The sequence below is a fragment of the Ipomoea nil genome, unplaced genomic scaffold (genome assembly GCF_001879475.1).
Source record: "Ipomoea nil cultivar Tokyo-kokei standard unplaced genomic scaffold, Asagao_1.1 scaffold3314, whole genome shotgun sequence".
NCBI classification, from domain to species: domain Eukaryota; kingdom Viridiplantae; phylum Streptophyta; class Magnoliopsida; order Solanales; family Convolvulaceae; genus Ipomoea; species Ipomoea nil.
The window spans coordinates 3,540,036-3,547,828 of record NW_017619742.1 but is presented as its reverse complement, the minus strand read 5'-3'; the positions used below and the strand labels follow the sequence as shown (position 1 = coordinate 3,547,828).

The window sequence follows — 7,793 nt, the reverse complement described above, 5'->3', positions numbered from 1 at the left end:
TGTTTAATGTTTAAAACTCACAGCATTATTTTATGGCTGCTGGCTTTACATTTAACTACAAAGAAAAAAGGAAACAGAAATTGTCACTAGAGTTGGCCCAATGGAAGACCCATATCTCTTGGGCATGAAACTATTTACCAATCCAATCTCAAACAGTTGGTGTGGTCCAAAAGTTTAAAATGTTCACAAGTTAACTACTGGCACATATAATATGATTGATGGGATATGGACCTGAGCGGCTGAGCATGGAAGGATAACACTGGTAGGCGGAACAACAAGGAGGAGGGGTGAGGAAGTTCGCCAGAATATAGCAAGAAAACGACAAGGCCAGTTGAGGGATTCAAAAAAGGAATGAGTGATGGAGTTGATATGCCCTTGGAGGAGTCTGCACAACCTTGGAAGAGTTGGTCTAGCCACGTCGAGGACCCGTCGGGGTAGATGAAGCACTGTGTTAAGATGTTGGATAAGAGCATCAGTCGACCAACTTGGTGGAGTTGAGTGGCTCAATTAATCAGTTGGAGGGCCCGAGCGGTTAAAGAGATCGGCCGGATTATGAGGGGCAGAGAGGTTGGAGAAGCCAGTCGCTTATAAGGAAGGTTAGAGAAGCCAATCGATCAGAAAAGATGTTTGGGTGAGATGGCCAACTAGCTAGAAGAACAACGTGAATGCAGCAACCAACCGTATCGGTCTGATAATGTGAAGAGTGATTTGAGTACCCAACGAGAGAGCTTTAATGAGGCAATCAGTGTGGAGTTAAGGATAATGATGAGATCGATCGTTGAGGGAGACGGTTCGTCGCGAAGGAGATGACAAGCCAGAATAACATCTTATGATTAAAGGCATTTATGGCATTTATAAGTTATAACTTCATTCATTGCATTAATGATAGGCTGAGCGTTTCAGTCTTCCTAGCTTGTATAAAAGGTTTAAGAAGGCACGATAAAAAGGGTTAAGCAAATTATATACTCGCGAGAGCCTTGAGAGTAGCAACCTTATTTCCAACAAGTCTACAACCTTTCATACTTTTTGAACAATGATAATGGTATATTATGTACCTTCAGTTAATGTGTTGTGTGCTTATAGTTATGTCTTTAATTTATCTAGAGACACATAATTCTTAATGTTAAATGCAAACACATAATTTTTAAATCAAAGACTTGGAGGGGTTCAAATTCCTTATTTCCAAACAATTATTATTTTTTTTTTTTGTCAAATTAACCGGAAAATACTCCAAAAAGAAAGGGTTATGATGTACCTCAACTTTTTAAGGAATGAAATTTCTCTATTTCTCTATTTAGTCTATTTCCCCTTTCCACAGTATCTAGGGAAATTTATTTGAGGTCATACTTGTGTAAGATTGTTTCATGAATCTTTATTTATGATACGAGTAGAGTTAGATCGAATCAATATTAAAATGTAATACTTAATTTTTTTTATGTAAAATATTACATTTTTAATCAAAAGTATTACATTTTCCTTTCGTTACAAGTAATATTGACTAGGGATGTCAATTCAACCCCGACCCAGAAATATATATTATATTATATAATTATATGTAATATGTTTTTTTTTAAGTACTACTGACTCTGTTACACTACAATATCTGTTCATAACTACTTTCTAAACCCATGACCTCCCATATGGGAAAGCCACTTCATGACACTAGATCCCATTGGCATAATATGTTAATATTTAAATGAACTAATATTTAATTTGGACTTTTGATTCTTTTTTTTTTTTTTTTTTTTTCAAGTTATTATGTATAGATATGTGGTATTTTGGTGAAGGACTTAAGTTTTGAATATTCAAGTATTGTTTAATGTTTTAAGTATTTTGTACTATTATTTTTAGATGATTGGAGTTTAAGTTAATTGATTTTTTTTTAAACCAGCATATTTAAACATGTAAATTTATAAATTAATTATATAATTTTAAAAAAAAATATTTTATAGTGTATAATTTTTTTAAAAAAATATTCCCGCATAGGATGGGGAATTAGGAATCGGGGGATGGGGAATTGGGAATCGGGGGTAATTTGGGGAATTAGGAATCGGGGGATGGGGAATTGGGAATCGGGGGTAATTCCCCATCCCATCAGGGAACAGGGTAGGGTTTGGAAGCGGGGGATGAATTCGGGAGCAGGGATGGGACTCCCTTCCCCGCCCCGTTGCCCTCCCTAAATTGTTGACAAGTGTAAAGATATTACTTGATACATTTTTTTTTCTTATCTAGGGAGGGGTGTGTGAACATGAGGTCAAACTTACAAAACTAATGCCAGGCTAGTTTCTTTTTAAGCTTTTAAGAAACTTGTCCACTTTGCCATTCACTTGCATGTAGGAACTCCCAAACCAAAAAAAGAAAAAAAAGTTCACATTATTATTTACTACTAACTTAACCTAGTAATAATATATAAAACTAACACAGAAGATGGTAGAGAAGGCATTAGACATTCAGACTGCTTGCTGCATTGAATGAGTTATACAGAGATGATGACAATTCTTTTTTTACTTTTTAGCTTCATGGGCAATTAGGGTTTCTACCAGGGCCTCCAAAATAGAAGTAATGACCCCAATCCCCATTACTCCCTGTTTGGACATCATAGCAGTTGGACTGCTCTGTATATGTGCCTAAGCCTTTAGGGGACTTGAGATTATCGGAGCTATCAACAACTTGAATGTTCCGGAAGTAACCCACCTTCCCAAACCCTTCTTCCGGGAAATGCCCGCTCCCCATTTGCGTGGCCGTGTGCTGGCCATCCGCCTCCGTGTTCACCACCTCCCCGCCCCATTCGATCATCGAAGCACTGTCTCCTAAATACGAGAACAAGAACGATGGCCAGTAGCCCAAAACGTAGTCGTTCCCAAATTGCATCCACCAGTTCCCTCCTTTTGGATCCTACAAGAAAGACCAAAAAGTATTCAAAAAAAGTAGTAATTTTGGCAATGGAAAAGTGCCCAAAAGTTGTAATCATTCAACTGTTTCAGCTAAATAAGTGATATACTGTGGAGTGGAGAACAAGGCCCTCGAGGTTTTCGGCCACAAGTGGAACAGTATGTGCAACAGTAATGATAATGTACAATACAAAGAGACAGTGTTTAATTCATTCATTCCTAAATTTCTCGACAATATACAAGTAATACAGAGTGAGTAACGACTCTAATCGTGACAGTTACTCGATTATATGCTCAGCTACTTTGCCTGCACAATAATGTTCAATAATTATTCAAGTGAACCATATAAACTTCACTCGGTCCAAGAGGTGGTGGGTGGTGCCCGCCACTTAATTGAAATCTGAAGGGGAAAAATTCTTGGAATTTACCTTCCAGATAAGAATATTGATATCGTACTGGGAGTTTCAATAGCCAGAAACAGGAGAGATGCTTGCACCCATTGCAATTTCACTGTTAGTCTGAATAAAGCCAGAACAAAGGAGGTTGTAGCAACCCGTGGCCTGATATGTATCACTCTACAGATTTTTTCTGGAAACATCAGTGAAATCATTAAGACAACAAAGACTGTAAATTTACAGTAAATAAATCAGTAAACTTACTGTCCAGTTAGTAAACAGCCTTGTGTTATTGTCACCATAGAGGTCCGGGCTCACCTATGATACATATGTCATTCCATTAGACTCGGAATGGAGCAAAGTATTCTATCTGGTCTCGGGAAAATATACCTGCCATCCAGCTTCAATGCTGTTAAGGTCTTCGCCAAAAGAACCCGCTAGTATCCAGAGCTGAGACAAGCTGAACTCGTTTGGCTGCTGAACTTGTGGCTCCCAAACATTAATAGTGGCCTTTGCCCCGTAATACCTCTCGCCCTCAACGTAAGCAATTGCGTGCTAGTCATCAACAAAATCAGTCAGAACCAAATTCACAAATGCAAGGCAAATCAAGAAACGTTCTTGATAGGGGGTAACCCCAACCAAGCTGGCTAAAGATACAAACTTGTAACCACAAGGTCACAAGTTCCAATCCCAGCCTTCTTGGTTTGAGCCAGTCAGCTATGGGTAACCTAGGCTGATAACGAGTTCGAATCCTAGGCTTCTTGGTTTAGCTGATCAGCTATGGACAACCTAGACTGATTTACCTTCTTGTGGTCCTTTACTGGCTAGGGTCACAAAAGTTAACGAATTACCTGATGACCACTTTGGTTAATGAGGTCAGGATCACTCCCCATGGGCTTAGGTATGCTTCTACTCTTCTTCTTCCCATACCTTTTCACCGAACTCGCCCTCAACACGTCGTCTTCCTTTGTCCTCCTTACAGGAATGGTATCCTCAGGGCACCTTCCATTCATGTGCCACAACTGAGCAATAGAGCCTGTTCTTTCTTTAGGTCCCATTGATTCCTTATCCACATCATATAGCCCCTCTGGGTGGTAACTTGAATTGGCCTCATCTGAACATTAACACAAGTAAAATGATCAGAACAACATATTAAAATAACTGGAAAAAGTAGGAAAAGGATAATGAACCTGGATTTTGTGGTCTTTTAGGAATGGGTGATCAAAAGCTGGCTGCTTGGAGATGTGTACACAGTCAATGATATCTCCATCCGGACTCTGTTTATAGTTTATCAAATTCAATCATTTTCTTGAGACTCAAACCATAAACTTCTATTTAAACACTGTAAACTTCTCCTACTTTATTGAAGAAAAATTATTATTCTCATAAAAGAAAGAAGCAAACGAGGGAAGAGACATGGCTGAAAATGAAATCAGTACAAAAACAGAGAAAAATCATTCCATTTTAAAACCTTGTCTCATTATCCATAATATCACAAAAACAAGAACATGAGCAATAATAGGCTCAAACAAAAAATGAAAGAAAACTGATCTTTACCATCCAGCCAGAAAGAAAAAAAAAAAAAAAAAAAAAAAAAAAACAGATAGCAAGAAGTCACTCAAAAATCTTTGGGCTACCCAGGATAAAAGACTTTATACCCATTAAATTTGAAGTGAAAAATCAAGAAAAGCACAGAAAGGGGGAGGGACCTCAATCGTTTTCACGGGAGTTTTGTTTAGCCTTTTCAAGTGCTTCTGCACCTCAAGCTTTTGCATGGCGGCCGACAACCTAGCAGCGCAAGATAGCGACACCAGACAGCCGCAGAAGTAGAGAAAGAACAGAGCTACTGCTACCACCCTCCTCCTCCTCCCCTTCCGGCAATGGCTACTGCTAAAATACGCCACACCCGCCATTCCCACAAACAAGTACAGTTCCGCTAGGAAAACAAGAGGCCCAGGCTCAGTGCACACTCTCAGAGTCGCTTGGAGCTGCTTATCAGTTGTTCGCCATGGCTACAAGGAAGCAGGCTCTTATCCTGCGCATCCCAACGCTGCTTATCCTACGCACCCACTCAGAATTAACAATGCCCCCCAAGCGTTTCGGGACAGTGGGAGTGTGATGGTTTTCTCTCTCTCTCTCTCTTTCTTTCTCTCTCTTCTGCACCTCGAGAAATCCAATGAAAATCCAGAGAGGTGTCCGTCTCTCTTCTGTCGTTATAATATACTCTCCCCTTTTTTTGAATTAAATATTTTGTTATGATTTTATTCTATTTTCTGAAAGACACGAGGGAGGGGTAAAAAGGAGACTCTGCAAAAGGGAAGACTGCGAATGGAAAGTGGGGATTGATGGCTGTGTGGAGGAGGTGGAGGAGAGGGGAGGACAGTGGAGCATTAAATTCTATATTTTCTTCTCTTTTTTTATTTTTGATACATAAGTTTTCAAGCTCAATAGTTATGCTGTGCATGGTGCACACGGTTACAAAACAATGTTATTTTGACTAAAAATACATTTTTCATTTTTTTAAAAAAATCAGTTTCGATTTCCCTCAACAACATTATGTTATTTATTCATTGTGGATATTTAGTTCATTCATTGTAGATATTTAGTTCATTCATTCTTGATTTTTAGTTATTCATTCACTGTGGATATTTAGTTCATTCATTGTGGATATTGTGGATATTTAGTTCATTCATTGTGGATATATAATTCAAATTATGCACAAAAAAATGCTTTTGTCGGGAATTGAACCTGGTTTTTTTTTTTTTTAAGTGGGACACGCGTTTTTAGTCAAAACGACGTCGTTTTTGCAACCGTGTGCACCATGTTGCACAGCATAATTTACGTTTCAAGCTTACCTTATATTAGTTGGAGAAAGATTTCAAGGTGACTCTTGAACCATTGAATTAAGCCCCACAAAGCCTTTTAAATATTTTTGTATAGCCTACATTTTTAACTTTGTCGGATTATATATTGAACTTCATTAACTCATTCCCAAGATCATGAGAAAGTAAATCGAATATATGATTTTTCCCTAGGGACCTGACCTGCCCCACAAACCCTAGGGACATGACCACCGTGCAGGAGGTCGTGGATCGAACTCGTCGCCGGTGAATCGATGGTTGGTGACAGAGCACTCGAAGGGACAACCCGACGACTCTCAGAAGCCAATTATGGATAGTAACCGTCGTCATTATGGATCGCATTTAATGAAGGGAAGTGTTGTGGTCAATACTGTTAGTGGAACTAGTGAGGCTGTCGGGGGGATTAAATGAGACTTTAAATGAGAATGTTGACATTGTGGAAGATGAAGGGGTGGTTTTTATTGATCCAAAACGTATGCGTGTTGTGGGCTTGGATGAGGCAATTATTGGGCCTATGTCAGATGAAAGCCAAAGCAGGATGGATGTCTCAGCTGTTTTTACTTCTTTTGAGGCGGGTCTTGTGATGCAGGCCCGCCAAGCCCAATGAGTCTCATAGCCTGGAACTGTCGTGGGCTAGGCCCGCCTATGATAGTTCATGTTCTTTCAGACATGGTCCGTTTACATAGGGCTAAAGTTATTTTTCTTTGTGAGGCTATATGTGATCAAACAAAATTAACTAGTGTTCGAATAAAACTGGCTACCAGAATGCTCTTGTTGTTGACGTTGTTGGTAGAAGCGGAGGTATGGCTTTGTTATGGTTAGATGATATTGACATGCGGATTACCGGTTATTCCCAACGCCACATTGATGCTATCATTTGCCTTGATGATGGGCTACCAAGAATGGCGTTATACCGGATTCTATGACTATCCTGAACGGGCTCGTCGACAGTATTCTTGGGATCTTTTGAGGTATCTCTCATCATTATCTTCTCTTCCTTGGGTAGTAATGGGGGATTTCAACAATTTGTTGGACCCTAGTGACAAAACTAGGACGGTTCCCCATCATGTTCATCTATTAAACGGTTTTAGGGATGCAATTAGCAATAGCTACTTGTTTGATTTTCCTTTTGCCGGTTGTCAATTCACTTGGGAACGAGGTAGCTATAGGTGTACGGGTGATTGGGTCCAGGAGAAGCTTGACCGGATTTTTTGCTCCGATGGGTGGGTTGATTTGTACCAGGATACACGGACAAAATCTGTCTCATGTGGGGGTAGTGACCATCTTCCTCTTTTATTGGTCCCTGTTCATCACTTCCAACCTAGACATACCCATTGTAATCGCTTCGAAAATGAGTGGTTGAGAGAGGGTAATGATGTGACATAGTGAAAGGGGTTTGGGGAGATCACGCTGACTTGGGGTTACTGGAAAAAATTACTGTTTGTGGTGATTCTATTAAGGATTGGGGTAGACGATGTAGGAAGGAGATAAGGGGACTGTTGGAGAGTTGTCGTTGCATTATGGATAGAATGAAAGCTAAGGCTGATGAGAGGAGTCTGAGGGAGTACCAAAATTCCCAACAAGTTTATCTTCAACTACTAAAAGACCATAATACTCATTGGCAATAATGGGCTAAACAATTGTGG

The 7,793-nt window shown here is 39.6% G+C and overlaps 1 pseudogene; it reads right to left on the bottom strand.

Moving 5' to 3' along the window:
• Nucleotides 1-2,360: 2,360 nt before the first annotated feature.
• On the bottom strand, nt 2,361-5,594 carry LOC109169345 (annotated as a pseudogene).
• Between the last annotated feature and the right edge of the window lie 2,199 nt (nt 5,595-7,793).